Source organism: Meriones unguiculatus, chromosome 6 (assembly GCF_030254825.1).
Source record: "Meriones unguiculatus strain TT.TT164.6M chromosome 6, Bangor_MerUng_6.1, whole genome shotgun sequence".
NCBI classification, from domain to species: domain Eukaryota; kingdom Metazoa; phylum Chordata; class Mammalia; order Rodentia; family Muridae; genus Meriones; species Meriones unguiculatus.
The window spans coordinates 52,249,018-52,271,603 of NC_083354.1; the positions used below are offsets into that span (position 1 = coordinate 52,249,018).

The 22,586-nt window shown below is 43.7% G+C and overlaps 1 protein-coding gene across 5 annotated transcripts in view; it reads right to left on the reverse strand.

Moving 5' to 3' along the window:
* The window catches only part of Nmnat3 (nicotinamide nucleotide adenylyltransferase 3), a 126,174-nt gene that overhangs the window by 47,595 nt on the left and 55,993 nt on the right, over nucleotides 1-22,586 (reverse strand). The window lies entirely within an intron of this gene.

The window sequence follows — 22,586 nt, forward strand, 5'->3', positions numbered from 1 at the left end:
TCCTTACATCATGAGGGTTCTGGGGGAACAAACTCTGGTTACTGGGTGTGGTGGCAGGCACCATCTCTGTGGCCCTTTTACAATATTTACTTTTTACATAGGAAGGATTTTTGGTCCACTCCCCAACACCATCCTCTGCAATCATCGATGTGACACTGGCTGGATGACAGTGCTTTTGTTGGCATGAGGGGTTACAAAGCTCTGGGTGGGGTGGTTGCTTGCTGGGGGTCCTGCATACATACAATTTAGAAACTAGTCATCTGCATGAATGCCTTTGTGTGTCCCCTCCCATTACCCGCCCCCACCCCCATTGTGTGAATCTGCCTGATGACTCTAGTTTCTGTCTTTTAAGAATGGCAAAAATGCCTGGCAGTGCTCTATATGGACAGGCACAGTGGCAGTCCCCTCACACTGATGGCCCTGAGCTCCAGAGGCTCACATGCTCCCAGAGGCTCCCAAATCCAGAGGCTTTTGTCTCTAAGCAGTAAGAACCAGTGGCTTATGGCTCCGAGCTTCTAAAACTGAAGGCTTACTGCTCTAGGTGCTCAAGGCAGAAGTTAGGACACCCAGCAGTCACAATTATAGCTCCAGAGCTTTGATTGGGATGCCACACTTTAGCTGCCCTCTTGAGTTCTTTGAATGACCAGGGCTTGACGTCCTTATAGCCTCCATATAGCCCAGCCCTTCATCTTCCACAATTTCAGCCTCTCCGGTGTTTCTCGAGCCTCTGCCATCCTTTGCAGTCTTAACCTCTTCCAGATCCCTGACATGGATTGGGAGCTGTTCGGCTGCCAGAGTGCTACAGTTTAGAGTTTTGAGTATCAAGGCTCTGTAATAGCTCTCTAGAGTGCTAAGCTTCAGATAGCAGGGCCCTTAGTTCTCAGTGGCTCTTGGTCAAGAGCTTCCTATTAGGTACATGGCCTTCTACCAGTTGTCATTCCAGGGACCATATGCCTACTTCCCCAGTTTTTTGTGTACTTGGTCTCATGTTGCCCACACTGGCCTTGACCTTACTATTTGGCCTGCACTGGGGTTTAAACTCTTGACCCTCCTGCCTCCAGCCCCTAAGTGCTGGGAATATAGGTGTGTGCCTGTGGGTTTTTTTTTTTGTTTGTTTGTTTGTTTGTTTTTTTGAACTTGGAAAATGCCAGAGTCCTGTGGCTTCTCAGAAACTGACTACCTTCTCCTTGGGAGCCTTAGATTTGGAATGAACTTTCCACAGAAAGAAAAGTAGGCATGAGGGAGCCTTAGGGACGGGTGGTCAGCAGGAATTTAATTCATGGGAATGTAGCTCAAATCTGCCTTGTCTCCTCTATTTGTGGAACCCAAGCAAACCAGCTGTGCTCCTCACACACAGATAACCCAGTGGGGAATTTCCCACTTGATCTGTTCTTTAAAGTCAGGCTCCCCAGAGAATTAAAAATAAAAATGATGTCACTTCTTAGTACCTCACTCCCTTCACTTATATGAGAATAAATGATACCACACATCTCAAAAGCCTTGATACAGCAATCAAATGCAGTAGAATAGGGAACAGAAACCAGGTCATGGGTGAATGTTGCACAGGAAATACGACTAATCTGAATTTTAACCCTTCCCCCCTTTTTTTAACCACAAGTACCATACCCTTTTGGGCATTCATAAATAAAGATGGAAACAGTCAGTCCTCATGGGTCTGGATCCTTAGGCTCTGGGAGGCAGCCAGCCCTACGAGGGTGAGTGCTGGGCAGAGGCTCGTGGGCTAGCCACCAGAGCTCAGAAAGGGCTCAGAGAAGGGTGGCATGGTTTTTCTCCAGGCTGTGCACATCAGTGGGCCACCTTCCGTGCAGACAGTGACTTAAGGAAGGGGATGCCTTGCTAATCAAATCAATTATTTCTACCTTAATTGTATTGAAAGGGGAAAAAAACATTCCAGAACAGCTTAAGCTCGATGACTCCTTGACTCTGCATGGGTATTCCTGCCCACTTCCCGATACATTTTCAATTTACCTTCATGGTAATTTACATTTAAGGAAACTATCCAAGATCTGCCAGGGGATTCAATAAATTAGGTCATGGAGTTAAATGCTGTGTCGGAACATGGGACTTAATTTTATGGATAAAATTTAAACTGCTTAGCTGTTCCCCCACCCCTTTATTCGTGTTAAGACTAATAATTACCCAGCGTACAGAAGCGAGGGCACCATTTTCTTAATTCTTTAAGCACATCTGGTAGGGTTGTGGACTCTGCCCTCGAGGTTAACAGCCGTTGAAATAGGGAGGAGACCTGAGTGGCCCAGTGGCCAACCTCTCCCACCTGGCTGCTCCTGAAACTGGGCAGCAACAAAAACCCGGAGCAGGGATCTTTTCCCAAGACTAACACTAAAGCAAGGAGTGCAGGGTCACTGCAGACCCAAGCTGCTCTCTGACAGTGAGTTTTACTTTTCCCCAGGTCAGCAGCGAAGCAGATGAGCCTTAACCACAGAGAAGATGGCTTCTTTTCAGCCACTCAGGGTTATTTTATTCACCCAGGCTGGGACTCCAAAGTAAACAAGGACTACTTTGTATAATGCTCAGATTAGCAATTTTATGAGTGCAGAATAAAAGAACCTGGGTTTTCAGGTTGTAAATGCTTTCTCCAGTTAATGCAATTTCACTGTTGAGGTTTGTTTCTAATAATACCCTTGAATTTACATGCCGAATATAGACCTTGGCCAATTCTGCTTATGTAAATTTAGGATGATCCTTCCATGTGTAATATATGACATAATTTAAACTAACCTAAAGCAAGCCATTCTGAACAAACACTTAAAACAACTGTTCCCTGTAGGGAGATTTTTTTTTTAAGTTGTATTTTTCCTCCTTTTTCAAGTGCTATTTTATAGTGCTTCTCTATCTGTTCTGTGTAATGCTTAATAGGGACCAGTGCCTCCTCTGAGGAAAATGTTCAGTGATGGAACGTGCTGGGCAAACACTGGAGAAGGCCAAGTGAGGCAGGGTTTTAGAGTAGATTACAGATCCTCTGAGAGCCCTGGACACGTGGAAGTGCACAGTAACTCCAAGAAGGCGACAGAAACCCCAGGACTTCCTTAGCTCGCTCGGCTTTCATAGATTCTTCTGCTGGATGGGTATTCAGAGGACTGATGAACGCTACCCTAATGCCACGGACAGTTTGCACCAAGGGACTGGCCTGCCTCTGCTCAGATGCATCACTTAAGACACAACGAGAAACTCTTCCTTCCCTGCCCCACTAAAATGTGTGTGTAAGAGAGAGGCGGGGGTGGGGGAGCATGCACCCGCCACAGCACATGCGTGGGGGTCAAGGATAAGCTGAGGTGTCAGTCCTCATATCCTGCCCTGTTGGGGGCAAGGTCTCTCTGTTGTTTGTCCACGTGCAGGCCAGGTTGGCTGGACTGAAAGCTTCTAGGGGTTCTTCTGCCTGTCCTCCCCATCTCCTCCCCGTCAGCACTCACTGGAGTGCTGAGATCACAGACAGGAGCTACTACACCAGCTCTTCCTGGGTGCTGGAGACTCAAACTCAGGTCCTCATGCTGGCATGACAAGGGATGTCCAAGTCATGTCCCTATCCTGGGGTCATTATTTTATAACTGTGGATGTATATAAGAGTGTGAGAGTGATAAGAGGAGTTATACAGGACATCAACATCCCAGTGCTGTCATCCAGATTTAAATGCTGATCTGTATTACAGGAAATGCCATGCACTTGATCATCATCCACTCACATCGTCAACTCATGACCAGCATCCTTGGCCAACACCACGGTTGCTCACTGTAACTACCCATTGGTAGCACTACCAGTATCACACCCCAGCTAACAAGATCACTGCTAACACCATCAGCACGACCTACAGCATTCACTGCTACTATTCCACAACCTCCGCATGCACGGTGATAAGAACACAACCTCTCTTACCATTAACAGTGTCAGTCTAGTGTGTCGCCACGCTAGGAGCAGCTGGCACCACCCCTCTACAGCGGGGCTTCTTCACCTTTCTCTGTTTGGAACCTCTTTGGTCCAAGAAAACTTCACGTGACCTTGGGTACCTAACTTTATAAGCAAACACGCAAATCAAACATTTGCTGGTAATCATAAAGAAATTTACTTTAAAACAATTCTTTGGTGTAGATACAATTTGGCCAGCAAGTAAAGATGAAAACAAGCTTTGCATACTAATGAACTGGAAGTGCCTATCTGTTTTTACATAATAATTAAATCTTGGCTGGATATTTGATACTCTAGGACCCAATATCTTTAACATTTTTCACAGCTGATCACAATATTTTGATTTTATAATCATCAATGCTGAGAATGCTGCTTCATATATAAATACATATGCTAGACATTTAAGGCCATCTCAAAAATTGTTAGAAATTATTTGCTAATACCAACTCAAAATTCACTAAGTAAATTTTATTTTTTTTTTAAACTTAAATTTTATTTTATGTATATGAGTGTGTTGCCTGCATGTATGTCTGTGCGGCATGTGAGTGCGTGCCTGTGGAGGCCAGAAGATGGCATCAGATTCCCTGGAACTAGAATTAGAGTGTTGCTAGCAGCAATGTGGGTGCTGGGAATTGAACCCAGAATCTCTGAAAGAGATGCAAGTGCCCTTAACTGCTGAACCATCTCTCCTTCTCTTGAATGATTCCCTTTTTAAATGAAACTCAACTCAGTAACTTGAACAGCAATTAAGAATGATTGATTTTTTTTTACATCTATGTATGTATGTATGTATGTACCTATGTATGTATGTTTGTATGTATGTGTATGGGTGAATGTGTGAAGGTTCAAGGACAGCTTTCGGGAGTAAATTCTCGACTTTGATCATAGGGGTCCTGGGGACTGAACTCAGCCTGGTGTGATAGCAAGTGTCTGATAGCAATGCCACGGAGCCATTTTGATGGCCCTCACATAGGAATTTTGAAAATCATCCATTTTAAATAGCAAAATCCAAGGACAGAATAATTTCATACACATTGCAAGATGGTGGTAGGAAAGTATTAAGCCTTTGCTTTCCATTTTCACCTCCCCAGTGCTGGGATTACAAGTGTGAGCCACAACACCAGGCTTTTCTACGTGGTTCCTGGGCATCCAGCTCCATCCCCTTGCTTGTGAGGCACTTTACTGACTGAGCCTCTCCCCAGCCCCACAGCCACTACCTTCAGAGTCCTTCCAAGTCCTCTGGAAGAACTAGGACTGCCCAGTCTATTTTTCTCACGGATAAGGTATCACACAGAAAATTTCATTATCCCAACAGAGCTGATCAATTGCTGAAGTGAGAACTGAATTCAGGTCGTCTTAAAAAAATGCTGTACCACACTGCCACAGTGTGTAAGTACTAACTCCATACATACACTCCCCTGCATGCTGTGAGCTTAGGGATGCTCAGGCAGATCACTGATCTGTGAAACTTCCAAATGTGCTGATTAGGGAGCACAGCCTCTTTCTCTACGGGGAAAAGGAACGCAATGTACAGCATTATGGTATAGGACGGGACTGTAGAGAGGTGGCCATCTGTAGATGAATCCTCATACTTCAGGTTAATTCCACGCACCGAGAGGCCATAGTGTGCAATGCCAAGGTACCTGCTCTTAACTCACAGCACACTATGTACTGAAACCTAGAGGGGTCTCAGGAAAGAGTACCCCGGGGTCGGAGCGCTGTAAGAATGTCAAGCATGTGTGCAAAAAGAGCCAGGGGAAATGTACACATTAGAGGCAAGTCTATGGGGACTGCCAAGATACCAACACCTGCTCATTAACCCTTTTGTCTCACCCTTGTTCATTTCTCCCACAGGTTGGTATGAATTATTATTTTGCAAACAATATTAAAATAATATTTTAACCCTGTCACATACCCAAAACTGTTACAATATGTGCACTTTTTACATATATTGACTTGAGTAGATACAATTTTTTTTTTAAAGGAGCTAGATATCCATATGCAATGTTAAGGCGTGGTCCATGCTAAAACGCCACAGGTGGCTCAGACTGTTGTCAAGGTTGCTGTACTCTGACCCTGGCTGTGGGGATGAACTCAAAGATGCCTAGGGCTCAGATGTCCCGTCATCACCGCTTCTGCCCTCGCCACCATGTCCTTTCTTGTCAGTGCCCAGGTCAGATCACGGTCTGTCCTTCAGGGTGTACATCCCTAGAGAAGCTCAAACAACAACTGTCCACACATTCCACTGTATTTCCTGACTCAGGAGGCCAGTGAGGCCATTTCAAGGTTAGAGACAGTAGCGCTGGGATTGAAAGCAAAGTCCTTTGTCTTGCTTTGAAGGTTTTGTATGTTTATATAGTCTCTGCTTATTTTAACAATACCAAGAACCTCTTAGATTAAGATTCATAGGCGTTTACATCCCTAAAATGAGGGAGGGGTGAAAGAGGCAGAGAGGGAAGATGGAAAGTGAGAGAAGGGATGAAGGGGACAGGGAAAAGGAGGGAGGAAAGAGGAAGAGGCACGGGAGAAGGAGAGAAAAACCAACTGCATGGGATTATTTTGTGTATTTAGGGGGTAAACTATATTTTGAAAAATATAAGAAATGGTTTCCCTTATTGTTATTATTGTAATGTTGGTTTCACATGATAAAATTGTTTATTTTACTCTAACACATTTGCTTAAATATCTAGATAATGACATATCTAGAATCTAATATCTAGATTCTAACATAATGAACATCCTCTGCAATCCTACTTACTTTAACTTTGTCTAATTTTAAACTTAATAAAGTTGCAAAGATAATAGGTGTAATGAGTTCTCATATACTCTTCACTCTGCTATTGCTAATTTTAACATTTTAAATAACCAAGCTATAGATTTCCTAGAGCAGAAAATTAACAGGGACTCTACATGACCCATTAACGATTCGTCTCTCCCCAGATGAATCTGGTTTCTGATTTACACTTGAATTTAGGACTCAGTTGCACGTAGCTGTCCTGTATCTTTAGCCTCCCTCCATCAGCTTCTTCATCTTTCAAAAATCTGGACTCTAGAAAAGTTCTGGCCAGTTACTGTCTGGAGCGTCACTCTGTGTGATATTTTCTCAAGGTTCTATTAAGCTTACACACTTGAGGCAGGAGTACCTGAGAATGGAGGCTGAACTTCTCAGCGCGTCCCATAGGAGGGTTGCTGACACGTCTTGCTTCTGAGGGTATTAACCTTGATACCTGTTAAGCTGGTATCTGCCAGATCCCAGTAGTGAAGTCACTATTTTCTCCCATGAATCTATAATTAGTGAGTGCTTACAGAAAAACACTAAGAGACTATGCAAATATGCTATTTCCTATCATGCCTTTGCCTACTAATTTTAGCGTCTACTGATGATTATGGTCCATGACAATCATTACTGTGATGGTTGTGAAGCACGATTTTCTTTTTCCAACATTTTGTCCACAGTACTAATTATAATTCTACTGTAAGAAAAAAAAAAACTTGTCCTTTCAATTGTCATTTTTTTTTATTCCTTTATTTTTATCAACATGGACTCAGGGTATTTATTTTATTCTATAAGGGTGTAATCTAGTATCTTTATTTATTTTGTTTCTTAAACTAGCCTAGATGAGCCTAATAGGAATGCCTTTGGGTTGGCTCTGCATCTTTTCTGACACGTGCTTATCACTTATTAGGCATGCCCTTGTTTCCTGGAACCCTAAAATGTCCAGGCTTAGCTTGCTTCTCCCCTGTCCCTCTTCCTTCTTCCCTCTCTCTGTGGTATTAGGGGGAGCTTTAGGTATTAGAAGCAAACAGTCTGCTACTGCTGAGTATTCCCAGCCTTCTCTACTTTAAAGACAGCCTCCCACTAAGTAGCTCAGGCTGGCCTAGAGCTTTTGACGTCTGAGCTTCTGTTGTCTGAGTAGCTGGGTTTACAGGCCCTAGGCCAGGAGGTCTGGGGGCAGTTCAAACATTCCAAGTCATCCTTTTGTCCCTTACTGAAGAATGATACTTAGAAAACAAGGAGCCTGGCTGTACTCACTACTACTGAAGTTTTGTTGTTTTTAGACTTGGGATGGTCTCTCTCTCACCCACCTACCCACACCAGTGTGTGTGTGTGTGTGTGTGTGTGTGTGTGTGTGTGTGTGTGTATTTGAACTATGTGTTCATATTGAAACCTCAAATTCCAAGTCAACACTGAAGACCATACTAGACTCCCTTCCTGGCATGACTTTCTTTAATAGTACTAAGCCTGGCTTTTATCCAATCACGTGCTTCCTTGCTTTACCCTAGTATTTATATATAGACATTGCAAAGCTGCCCAGCCACTCTCTTTAGGGAGGAGAATGAACCTTCATATGCTTGTCCTGAGCCTTGCAGGATCCATCCTGTTGCTGTTTTCAAGGAGCCAAGACTAGGTTCTTCCTTCCTGTCCTCTGGGCAGTTATCTATTCATTTGTAACACGGCGAGGCTCATTTGCTACTGTTTGTATTTCATCTTGAGTTCTCCCGGGGCATCCTGGTAGACTTTAAATATGTATTTAGTCTTTCTAGCATGTGATTCCATGTTCTGAAAGTCAGAGCTGTGAAACCCAGAGCATCAGTCCCTGCTCATCCCTTCTGTCTCATCCCCCATCCTTCCTACTTCCTCCCATCCATCCCCTAACTAACCAATCTCATTAGTTTATAAAATCTATTCTTAAATGATTTTGTCCTTTTAAATTTATTTTCCCTATAATTATCAGTAACTCATAAATTTCCCCAAGGTCTAACTCTGTCCTGACAACCTCATCTTTAGGAATATTTATACAGACACATCTATTCAGTTCGTTTTAATTAATGCCCTTTGTGCTGTTGGGAATTCTGCTTCTCCGACTGTCTGCCCTGATGTTGCTCAGCTGTGCTGGATGCTCTTTGCATGGGCTGTCTTGATGGTCCACTTAGCAAAGATGCCAAACACTGGCCCCTGACTCTGAGTGATGGTCACTTCCTATTTTGAAGGCAGAGATGGTTACCAGCCCTGACACTTCAAGCCCAGAGCTCTTTCCTTGGTGATCTCATTTTGGCCTGATGGGCTGGTACAGAGCAGCTCTGGCTCTGCATCCCTGACACCTAGGCTTTGCTAAACACTCACAAGTCTCAGCTCCCTTACCCACAAAACAAGGTCATGAAACCTAACCTCTGGGATTGTGTGGAGCATCAAGTAGCTATCTGAAAGGCACTTCCTGATTCTTGTGTATTCCTTGTTAAACCTTTGAGATGATTATGAACTTGCATGTTTTAAAGAAGAGAGTGATCTCATGTACCCTTCACACTGTTATTCTCTGTGTTAACTAATCTATGTGTTACACTACAATATTTCAACCAGGATTTCTAGACTGACATAATCCAGTGACCTTCCTCAGATGTCTCCTGTTTTGCACACACTCATTCAAGGTGTGAGCGTGGGATAGTTTTGCTGAGAGTATCTCATCAAAGTTTACATGTAACTCCTAATAAACACTTCCATCAAGCAAGGACAAGAACCTAGTCTCATGTTGCTCATGAATTACTGTGCCTAGTCCCCTGTCTCCGGGCTCCTGCCCCTCATCCCCAGCAGCCATGAATACAATTTTGTCACAGAAGAGTGCTATATAAGTGCAATCATGTAACACATGACCTTTTAGGCATGGCATTTTTGAGTCAGTCCTATATGCCTGGAGATTCAGCCAGGGTGCTGGGTAAGTAGTTCATCTCCTTTCACTGCTGAGAATTCTGTGGTGTGACATAGCCACTGTTTGATGGACAGCAGAGTGATTTCTGGGGGTTTGGCTGCATAAGTGGAGCTGCAATGACTATTTGTGCCCCAGTTTTTATGTGAACATCTTTCCATTTCTCTGGGATGAATGCCCAAAAGTACAACTGCTGGGTCATATGGTAGCTGCATGTTTATTCCATAGGAAGCCGTCGGACATGCTCTCCTGAGTGCTGGGCCATGCTCCTGTCCTGCCATGGTTAGGAGGGCTCCAGAGTCCCTGCATTCCCCCTGGCATCTGCTGATGCCAAGCGTTTGCATTTCAGCTATTTGAGAAGGTGTGTTGCAATGCCACTTGTGGTGCCGAGGCTGCATTTCCTTACAGGCGAATGCTGTCTTCCCATACACTGTTCACTATCCGCATATGTTCCATGGTGGAATGGCTTATGTCTTTGCTCCTTTCCCGGATGGGCTGACTGCTTTGATGGCTGACTTTGAAGAGTTCCTTACCTATTCCAGAAACTAGTGTCTTGTTTCATGTGGCTTAAAATAATTCCTTTTGAGGATAAACAAGTACACTGATATGTCTTAGTTTTGTATTTGTTTGGAAGAAAGGAGATGAGGAGGAGGCAGAAGGAGGAGGCAGACATCTTAGTTAATGAACAATGGGTTCCCCATGTTACAGCACTGGACAGCTCTGTGAAGAGCTGTGGGTGTGGAGCGCACACGCCAGTGCAATGCTGTTCACAGCCCAGCCTGCAGTGGTAGAGCCTGGTGTCACAACACCTGCCACAGAAAATACCTCCTCCTAGACAATCTCACGATTGGTTTCCCTTGAGCCACATCTCAAGGAAAAAAACAGAAGGACAAGGAAAATGCTGATGTATTATTGAATTAGAAAAACACCTCAAATCCTTGAAGCCTCAGGGAAAAAATTATCCTGGTTCAAAACAATTGCTGGGGTAATTCAACATCCTTAAACCTATATTCTCCATAAAATTCTTTTAAATTAGAAGTGTGAAAACAATTTTTTTTCCTTCAGACCAAGCTGGAACCCTGCCCGTGAATATATATTAAAATCACTCTGTTTGATTAATACATGTCTGTGTGAGCCCAAGATTAAAGTAACATTCTGAGCTTATACACTGTTTACTTATGCTCTCATGGTATCTCCGAAAACCCAGAAGACCCTGAACTGGGGCCGTCACTGGCTTAAATGGAATTATTACAGCTTAATTTCCCCCTTATCTCAGATTGTATTGCACTGCCTTATCATGATGCATTTAACTTTCTCCATATGCACTGCACAACAGAATTAAAATGAAAATCACAGGGAGAGCAAGGGGGCTGTGCATCATATTGGACACTGATCAGACATTTTTTACTTAACATGGAAAACTGTGAATATAAATGATGTTATAATAAATATGTCTCCATTTAAAAATGCAAGTCACTGTGAGGAAAAACCAGGAACCATAAAATACCTTTCCCCCCCTCAAGGTTGTCCAAAGGGGGACAAAAAGGACAAAGCTTTGGGCTGGGTTGTTATCTTTACGATGCAATTTAATCTGGGATGCCACAAGCATGTGGGGCAAGATCGTTAGAAAATAACATCATAAAGTATCAAGAAAGGACTAAGAGAAAACAGGAGACCCTTTTCTGTGGCTTCTCTCTCTTCCATGCATACATATGAGAAGATTATGCTAACCCTCTGGTCATGACGGGCCCTGAGTTGGGACTTACACACAATGCAAAAAGGGTCAAATATGCACTGGATAGATAGTGTCAGCCTCTTATGTGAGTCTTAAAATAAATAACACCTTGGAAGGTTGGAAGACGCTATCCCCACGTGACAAGTGAGGGACCGAGCTCCGGCTGAGGTGAGCTACCCAAGGTCATGTGGCCACTGAGTGGGATTGACACCAAGGCTGACTGCAGCCGGTGGCCGAACTGTGACCCATGGTCACAGGGAGGAGTGCAGTATCTGTTCTAAATTTCACCATCACCATATTTTGTCCTGTGAGTTTGGGCATTCAAGAGAAATCAGAATGGTCTTGGGACCTAGAGGCAACCAAGCTGAGCTCTGCCGGGCAGCAATCCAGAGCTGAAAGGGACATCTTTTCTGAAGACTAAGGATTCCTGTGCCATGGCAGATTCCATCCAGCGGGTGCTTGGTAAAAGACTCTCCCTGAGTTCCCTCCTCTAAGGTCCATCCTTCTTAGCATTCTGTGAGATGTAACTGTGTTTAGACTGTCTGGGAAGGCTCTACCACCTACTCCACAGCTGTTTCTGCATCCCTCTGCCTGGACTCAGTCACCTTTGCCTCTTGCCTTCCACGCTCCCTTCTATCACGGCACATTTCCTTGTCCTTAGGGATCCTGCCACGATTTACAAAACCATGGTCACATACTGGGCTTAGACTCTGACATACTTCTCTTCACCTCTAATCTGACCACTATGTAGCCTATTTCCAAGTCTGCATAAGTCTTTCTGGAGCTACCTTGGGGCCCTGCTCTCTGGTCTCTAAAGGTCCCTCAACTTCTGGAGACCCTGAGAGCCCTTCATGTACTGGACCGCCACAGCTTCAGCTTTCCCCCGGTCACTATTTACCACTTCTGCTAAGCCTGAGCTTCTGTCTCTAGGGGCTCTCCTCTCCCTAGCTCCTCCCCACCCCCACCTTCCACTCACTCTGTCTTTACTTTTGACCTTCCCAGGATCCCAAGATCGGTCCTTCTAAGGATACTCCCAGTAAGGCCCAAAGCACGGAGTCCAACCACTGCCACCCTCTTCCCCTGCTGCACCACACCTCACCAGAACACTTCTGCTCTTGACGAACTGTTACCCGCTTTTCCCTGAAGCTGCCCCAGAGCAGCCAGCTGCAAAAGCCACCTTCCAAGGTTGCTGAGAAATGCCCTCAGTTGGACTTGCCACACTGTCCTAGAGTGCACTAGAGGCTGTAGTTCACACGGTCTCACACAGCATAGCCAATGTTCTTCCTTCTCTGCATACAGGCCTCGCTCTCCGAACTGACCCACCCAGCTCGGAAGACAACAGAGCCTCTCTCTCCTGCTCCATGCACCACTTTCCAATACCAATCTCGGCCCTGCTCATCCACTCCAGGTTTTCCGGAGCTGCAGCATCATCTCCTGGGGCCCCACAGGGACCTTCATGGAGAAAGGCTGAAGGTGTGCAGCTGATGCTGAGCTCTGAGGCACAGTAGCTGGAGCACCGGGTTCCTGGTGGTAGGGGCTTGTTCTCATCATGGCAGATTAGGAAATGGAGGCTTAGGTTAGCACTCCCAGTGGGTATTACCTTCTTCTGTTAGGCCTCAGTCTCCAAAGTCCTAAGAGAGCACCGCCAGTTGGGGACCAAGTTCTCAAACACATGAGTCAGTGTGGGCAGTTTATAGCCAAACCATGACAACTACTATGTTAAAAATGGCTTCGCTGTCTCCTATTCCCATCACCCACTGTCAGTGTATAGGCTCACATGTGCAACACAGAGAAAAAGAGAGATGAGAAGCTGACTCTCACCTCACGGCTCTGAGAGCCTCACTGTCATCGGCCGCAGGGGCTTCACACATGTAACTTCCCAGGCTAAAGCTGTCCTTGCACCTCTTGGCCCCAGTCAACCTCACTTAGGATTAAGTAATGCCTCATGGTGGGACTCCGGCTCAGTCGCTCCTAACCTCAGAAACGACTCCCTGGATTCCCTGTGCATGCCAAATCACCACACTGTTCACAGTGGTAGTCACCAGAATGGCCCCTTGGTGGCGTATGTGACTGTGGTCATTTTTAATTCTATGAGATTTGATTTGTCTGCCCCCACCATGAGGATTATCTCTGCCTCTGTATGCCCTTCAGTCTAGCATAGCACCCAGCACAGTCAGTCAGTAAGGGGTTTGTTAAGTCAGTGGAGGAAGCATGGCACGGTGGTGATAGGCAATGATGGAGAATGGCTCTATCTACCACGGGCTAAATGTGTGGCTTCAGTCAAGACATTACATCTCTCTGAGCTTCCTCATCTACAAAATCAGGAACATGACTTCATAAGGCTGTTTTCAAGAGTAAATGAGTTCTCACGGGGCACCTAGGACTACCAGGGTGTAGTAAGCAATGATACAAATACAGTGGAAGACAATAAAAAAAAATGAACAGGTGCTAACTCATTGCTAAAGGAATGTCTTAATTAAGCTGGCAAGATTTGATGCTAAAAAGAAAATCCAAGTAGACTGTTGTTGAAACATAGGCTAATGGCCAAACATATTGATCAGAAACACTAAACCATCTAAATAGTAGAAAACAACATTTAAATTTAATTCAGCCTCCATTTGTAAGTTTGTGACTGCATGTTGGGAAACAACCACTTACAACTGGGAATACATCCAACATCTTCAGAGGAACGCACGCTTGAATGCTTAATAGATTCGGTGAATACTTTAGGTATGTCTGAAGCTATTGACTGGCCATGTGTTTGGCTGAATAATTTCTTTTGAAATCAGAAAACAGGAATAAAAGTCCCAAACATGCTTTTAAGAACCACTGAATGCAAATTCATCCATGGAGCCTTTGAAAGTGTCTGTGGAACCCCAGAGCACACAGTGGAAGGCCAGCGTGTGCCCGTGATTAAAGGCACAGCAAACAGACGGGAACTTCTCGCTCTTCTGTCCCATAACATATTCCATAATAGCCTTCCAGGCTAAGGAGTTAGAACGAGAGGTATGGCATTTATCCATTGAGAAGGGACTCTGGTGGGGTGACTGATCATGCAAATCTACGCTCTGTTCCCACTTCCTCTCATCCACTGCACTCACTGTCGGTCATCAGGGGATGCGTTATCACAGGGCCGATGGGCAAATGCTTTTGACATCTTGCTGTACTTCTGTCAGTTTTTAAGGTTCTGTTCAGGAAAAAAAAAAAAGGAAGAAATAGGTAGAGGGAGACCAGTTCCAACTGGCAGAAGGGCTGGCTGTGAAAGGGGAATGGATTCAAAGCAATAAGGCAGAGAGAGCTACGGCAGGAGAGTATAGTGTTATAGTGTCTACTTAAAGGTAGTAAACAAACTGTCAGGCTATTTAATTCCGTTTGTCACATAGAACCCTGAGTTGTTTTCGGTGACTGCACCAACAGAAGGGAGATTTTGTTTTTGTTATGAAAAAGAAAAAGTCAGCGGGAGGCCCAGATTTGCACTCAGCCTTAATGGCGATCTGTTTTGGATGGAGAGAGAATATGCCACTTAACCGCCTGTCCCTGGCGGGGCTGGGTCCGGTCAAGCCTGGTGCATAAACTTGGCTGTGGGAGGTGGTAGCAGGCACCTGGGGCTGAGGGGAGGTGGAGAGGATGCCTGACTGTTGGGAGAAGGGAAATTCACAGGGTAGCACCTCCTGATGGCAACACAGACTCTCTCTCTACGCCTGGGGTTCCCATACCAGTCAGCTGAACTTCCCACGTTCAGGGATATGGTTCTTCCATGTTCAGATTTCATCCATCCTGAGCCTCCTTTCCTCCACCAACAGGGCCCTACACTAAGTCTTCTATCTTATCTTCAGTTTCATCCTCTTGTTACCGAGGCTGCACACTTCCGTATGAAAGCAAGTATGGTTTTGCCCCTGTTTGCCGTGTGCACCCGGCCTAGAAGGCCTGGAAGGCCTGGAGAAGACGAAGGGCGTGCCTGTGGGATGCTGAAAGTGAGGTGCAACATTTCAGGACAGGGCAGAGAGCACACTGCACACTTGCATAAATGGCCAGTTGCTTGCCAAAGAGGGACTGAGAATAAAGGCAAGGCAGCGGCTGAGGCGGCATCGGGTCCAGGCCCTTTATCACACACTACCGAGAGATGGAAATCAAACCTAATTTAAGTATGTGATTTAGCCATAGGACCAATTAGCCATGCATCTGGTAGTTCCCATGACGTTTGGGGAAAGCAGAGCCTTCCCGCAAGGCTGAAGGGGAGCCTGTAGGTACACCAGCAGTACTGGCACTCTCCAGATTGTGTTTAGATGTGTCTGTGAAGTGGCCTGTTCCATACAGGAGAAAAAGTCCTGCCCCGAGCGCCTCACAATACAGCATTCTGAAAGCCAGAGGCCTTTCTGAGGAGCCATGGTTGGCAGGAAAGCTACTCGGTGGCCAGGTCCTACAGTCAGACAGATGTTTATGGCACACTTCCAAGAGTGCGGCCCGAGTAGATGCTTCGTGTCCTGAAGATAAGAGGGTTCCACATTCCCTTTTGAGGCATGCAGCGGATATTGGGCGACAGCTGTGTGCATTCCTTTCTATGCGCTAAGAGGCACATTTCATTTTAATGTAAGTAATAGCTCTTTTTGAGAAAAATAATTCTTTGATAACACCTACTGTACACGTGGGCTTAAATTTCTCCATGAATACCATTTTATAGTTGATTTGTTAGAACTGGGATCTAAATTAGGTCCACACACAATATTTAGAATGTGGTTTTTGAGTCTCTGTTGAATTATACAGTTTCTTATTCCTCTTTCTTGTTATTGGTTTGTTAAAGAAATTGGGCTGTTTGTCCTAAAGAACGAGCCAACTCTGTGAAGTTAATTTTTTTTAAAGTTTGCTAAGTGTGTGTATATGCGTGTGTGCACATGTGTGCATGTGTGCTCAAGAGAAAGTGTGTGTGTGTGTGTGTGTGTGTGTGAATGCCAAAGTGTGGCAATCAGAGGTTGACAGCAGGGATTTTCTACCTTATTTTTTAGGAAGTTTCCCACTGAACTTGTGGCCACTGGCTGAGCTAGGCTGTTTGGGCAGAGAGATCCATGAATCTGCCACTGTCCCCTGCCCAGTGCTGCCTGAAGGCAGTGACCGGTCCCAGATGCGGGCCGCCATGCCTGACTTTACACAGCCGCTGTGGATCTGAACCCAGGCCCTCGTTCTGAGTTACTCTACTTCCCGAGCTGTTTCTAGCACACGTGCATGCATGCACACGGAGATATCCCTGAACACAGGAACGCGTTAGTACTTACCCCTTGCCTTAGGCCACTCCCTTGCCCCCAGCTCCTATTGTATTTCCTGTCACTGTAGATTAACTTGGGCTTTCTAGAATTTTCTAGAAATGGGATAGAAAATATGCTCCTTTGGAGCTGACTTCATTCACTCTGCATAATTGTTTTTGAGATTCATCTCTATTGTTGGTTTGATCTGCTTCCTGTTGAGCACAATTTGGCGAAACCACAATCTGCTCATGTATTCACAAGCTGGCTTGTTCAAGAGCTCAAGCTGCTCCGAGCACTCACACACAGATTTGGGCCACGTACACAGTAGGTGGACATTTGACTTTCAAGAAACTGAGAACTAAGAACTAAGAACGCCCATTGCCCCACTTACGTTCCTCAGCATGGGGTCGGAGTACTCTCCCGTCCCCACAGGTGCGGCGCTGTCAGACTGTGCTCTTACTGCGTGACCTTTGAGCTTCTTTTCATGTGACAGTTTTCCATCTGCATATCTTTTGGACGAAGCCCACTATTTGCTTATACAGAACCCTATACGTTCTGGATACCAGTCTTTCATGAAGTCTAAATTCTGCAGATGTTCGTCCTTTCTTTCTCTTAACTGTGCCTCTCAGGAGCATGTTAGTTTTGATTAATTCCAAATGACCATGTTTTTCATTACAAATCACACTTTGTTTGTTTTATATAAAAAACAACTTTACCTCAAGTTTCCTATGCTTTCTTCTGGGAATTCTGTAGGTTTTGGGCTTTTAATAGTAAGGCTTATGATCCATTTGAATTATAGTGCACTATGATCTATGAATTAAATACATTTTGCATATGGGTAACCGATTATTTTAGAACCATTCATAGACAAAACCTCTACCATGTTGTCTTTTGTACTCTCACAAAAATCAGTTGTCTATATCAACGGGGTCAGCTATAGCACTCTGAACTCCATTGATTTGTTTATCAGCCACAGCACAGTACTGTCAAAAATGCTGCAGCTTCGTAATTACAGTGACAATCCTCCAAAACTGTGTTTCTTTCAGTTATGTTACTCTCCTAGCAAGTCTAACTCTACATAATTATTAGAATCAGCTTACTGCTATGAAAAAAATCTATTGTAATTAGGATGAATCTATAGGAAAATCTGGAGAGGTTTTTCTGAGAAAGGAGATGGTGGAGAGGTGGAGGGGACAGGCTGAGCATATTATATACTTTGTATTAAAATGTCCTTATAAAACCCAGTATCATGAGCAGTAAAGATATACTAATAAACAACTTATTAAAAGCCAACAAAAAATAAAATTTTAACATATTGAGTCTTCCAAAACATGGACAAAGTTTTCATTTTAATGAGGAGGTCTTTAATTTCTTTCATCAATGTCTTATTCATTATATAGTTTTATAGACTTTGAAAGTCTCAAATCAAATGTTTTTTATACAATTGCAAATGATATAATTTTAAATTTCTATTTAGAATCTATTGTTACTACTATATAAAAATATAATAATATATATGCAAAGGACCAGAAAAGTAAAATAATATATATGCAAATAACCATAAAAATATAATAATGTAGGAACTGTAGGGTAAACAATGAAAATATACAAATACATACACATACACACATACATTAGTTAGGATTTCTATTGCTATGAAGAGACACCATGACCACGGCAACTCTGACAAAGGAAAACACTTAATTGGGACTACCTTACAGTTTCAGAGGTTTAGTTCATTATTGTCATGGCGGGAAGCATGGTGGCACACAGGCAGACAAAGTGATGGAAAAGGAGCTGAGATCTGGATCAGCAGGCAGCAGGAAGAGAATGTGACCCACCAGGCCTGGCTTGAGCTTCTGAGATCTCAAAGCCTGCCACCAGTGACACACTTCCTCCAATAACACCACACCTACTCCAACAAAGCTGCAGCTCATAAATGAGCCAGTCTCTATGAACCTATGGGGCCACTTTCATTCATACTATCATAAGTATATATACATATATATATATATTACATATATATACATACATACATATATATATATAATAAAAATGAAAATAAAAAGCTCTGACATGACATTATGAAAGAAAGAACCTCCAAAGCTGCTGTTGAGTTTGTTTTCTATTGGCCATCTATTGCTGGGCATGCAGCCTACTCTTGAGAGTAGTTTGTTTCCCAATGAGACTTCCTTGGAGAAAACTAAATTTTCATTTGCAAATGGTTATCAACTGGAGATGGCTCTGGGTTAGAGATGGGGCATGTGTCCACTTTGTTCAGCTCTAGGACCCCACCTTGTGCAGAGTCGTGGCGGTCCTGTGCGTGCTGCCTCAGTCCCTGTGAGTTCATATGTGTTCACACTGACCCTGTAAATTTAGAGGGCCTTGTTTTCCCCTTTGGTTCTTATACTCTTTCCACTTCCTCTTCCGCAGGGTGCCCTGAGTCCTGGGGCGGGGGATTTGATGGAGACACCCATTAGAGCTGAGTGTAACAAGGTCTTTCACTCTGCATATTGTGTGGCTATGGGTCTCAACATTTTGGAACTGGGGTTAAGTTTGTAATTATGGAAAGACTTTCTTATCCCTGGTAATATTCTTTCCTTTAAAATTTCTGTTTTCTGATATGATAGCAACTTCAGCTTTTCTTTAATTAGTGTTTGTGTGGGATAAATTCCTTTCCCCTTAACATAGCTATATTTCTACATGTAAAGTGTGGGTTTTATACATAATCCTTTCTTATTTGCAATTTTGCTTTCCACTAGTCCAGTTACCCATGGTCAACTGTTCTATGGAAACCTCCAGAAATAGCTCACACGTCTTAAATAACTTTCATTACAGTGTACTGTTATAGAGTCATTCCATTTTATTAGCTACCGCTGTTAGTATCTTCCTTTGCCTAATGGAGAAATTCAACTTCTGGTAACTATGTAGGAAGAAACACAATGCATCAAGTTTGATGTGATTTCAGCTTTAGGCATCCACTGGGGGTCTTGGAACACAACTCCCCACAGATGAGAGGCCAGCTCAACTGCAGAGAGCTGAGTCTTGCTTATTTTACTGAATGTGATAATACAAAGTTTATCAGATGCCACTCGTCTTTATTTAAGGTGATCACTGATAAGTGTTAGGTTTTGGTGTCTCATCTTACTTGTTTTCTATCTGTCCCACTTTGTTTCTCTCCCCTCTTTCTCCTTTTGAATTAACTGAGTCTTCTAGTGCGATATTATTTCCTTTGTATACCGAGTAACCATAGGTACCTGCTCTGATATTTTGGGGCTTAGGGTAGGGATAACAGCTCAATCTACAAAATGCTTGTCTTCAAGCATGAGGACCTGAGTTTAGTCCTCAGACCTCATGTAAAACAACTGGGCATGTGTCTTAGTTAAGGGTTTATTGGCTGTGAAGGATACCACGACCATGGCTACTTTTATAAATAAAAACATTTAATTGGGGCTGGCTTACAGTTTGAGGTTCAGTACGTTACTGTCATGCTGAGAAGCATGGCAGCACACAGGCAGACACGGTACTACAGAAGGAGCTGAGAGTTCTACATCTTGATCCACAGGCAGCAGGGACTGTGTATCATACTAGGAGTAGCTTGAGCCTATGAGACCTTAAAACCTGCCTCCACAGTGACGCACTTCCTACAACCAGGCCTCACCTTCCCACAACAAGGCCGTATCTTCTAACAGTGCCACTCCCTATGGGCCAAGCATCAAAACACATGAGGCTACCGGGGCCATTTCTATTCAAACCACTGCAGCACAGTTTTATATGGACTTGTAATCATAGTACTGAGGTGGCAAAGACAGGTAAAACCCTGAGGTTCATTAGGCAGTCAGTGTAGCCAGGTTGCTTGCCAAGCTCCAACACAGTGACTGAGCCTGTCTCAGAAGATGGGCATAGCACCTAAGAAACACTACCTGAGGCTGTCCTCTTATCTCCTCAGAGGCACATATGTTCTTTGTACGCAAGCACAGGTATGTGTGCGCACACACACACACACACACACACTAAAATATTTTGGGGTTTAAATGTTTATCTTTATAAATCATAGTCTATCTTGAGTAATGCTTAAGCACTTCACAGGCAGAATACTTGCCTTTAGTCCTTTCCCACGAGGGTAATAATGCTGTCCCGAGTTTACGTCTGCAGGCTAGAATCCAACAATGTTGAATTTTCGCTTAAACTGCTAAGCTCCCTTTAAAGACATTTAAATGTTAGAAACTTCTATCTTACCCCATCCTGTGGCCTGATGCCCCATGTGGTCACTGTTTCTAACTCTCTGTGGTCCCTCAGGGAAGCCCCCATTCCTAGCTGCCACTCTCCAGCCCAGGGGATTTTAGAACATGGCTTTTGAAGTGCAGGTTTGCTGGTGGTGAGTCTCCCAGCTTCTGTGTCTGTGCAAATATCCTTACTTTGGTTTTACTTTTGAAAGGTATTTCTGCTGAGCACAGAGCTGGCTGCAGAACTCTGTGCTGAAGGGCCTTTCTTTTCTTTCTGTTCTTGAAGGAAATCATTTTACTGAATTCTCCTGGTGAACTTGGTGACAGGGCACCTGCCCTCACCCTTATTTTTGTTCTTTTGTGGCTTCTTTTAAGATTTTTGTCTTCCTTCTGGTTCTGAGAAATCTGATGATCACATCCCTTGGGCTGTTTCCCTCCTGCCTGTTAAGATTGGCTTTTCTGGGCTCCTTGGGCCCGTGGGCTGTTTCCATCAAATCTGGACACATTTCAGCATTGACTTTTGCAAACATTTTTCCTACTCTCTTTTTGATTTTTTTTTTTCTTTTGAGATTCCAGTGACAGGTGTATAACGCTGCTTGAAGTTATCACACAGATCATGGTTATTACTGTTTAAATTTTTTTTCTTCCTCTCTGTGTTTTCTTTTGGCTGGTCCCCCTGCTGTATCTGCCCGCTCCCTTGTCTTTTCTGTAATGTTTGATGTTACTAATACTAACAGGTGTGTTTTCACCGCACACATTCCCCTCTGTCTCTGGAAGTTTGATTTGGGCCCTTTTCATGCTTTCTCTCCTTTGATTTAAACACTGAACACATGGCACACAGCCACCGATTATCATCATCATATCTCTGTTAATTCTAACATCTGCTTCAGCCTTTGCTGGTTCTGGTTTGGTTTCAATGACTGATTTATCTGCTTTTATGATGATGGATGTTGGTTCCACACTTTTCTGTGACAGAATACCAAACTGCTTTTCAAAGCTGGTTCATGGCTAATGGATCACTACTGGAACATGAGGGTCTATTTCCTCCCTACCCTGCTGGCACTGGGCTCTGCCAGTCTTTAACCTTTCATCTTTGCCAATCTCATAGGCGGAGACTACCAACTCCTGCAATGATGTTGACTGGGAAACAACTCACAGCCCAGTGACAGGTGGTGGCAATTTTGTGGCTTTGCTGCAGCCACAGTTGCTGCCCTCATGATACATATAACCTGGCCATGGTTCTCATGTTTTTTTATTTGCATTTTCATTGTGTCCTAGTGATCTGGAGTACCTATCCTCAAGTTTATTGGACATTTATAGTTTTTTGGTATGTTGCCTACTAATGTCCAATGAACAATTTTAACTGTGTTGTTTGTATTTCAAAAATTCCTTTGTAAAAGCCATTTATTTATTATGAATAGACATACATGATCATTTATTCAGTAATAAAAGTATGTTTTGTAAACAAAGTCATTTTCTATAAAAATAAGCCAACATTTGTGTATTATTTCTGTGAATGACTGACATGTTACTCAAATACATTTTTCTATATTAAAAATAAATAGGAATTGATTTTGGTGTAAAAATGCCTCTAAAGGCAAAAATTTTGGCCAACACAGTAATACAAAACACATTTATGAAAACATAAGGCAGACATAAAATATATTTATGAATACATAAAACAGTTTGTTACAGGGAAAGACCTATTCTTCAGAAGGAGAAATGTCAATTCCCATTATTG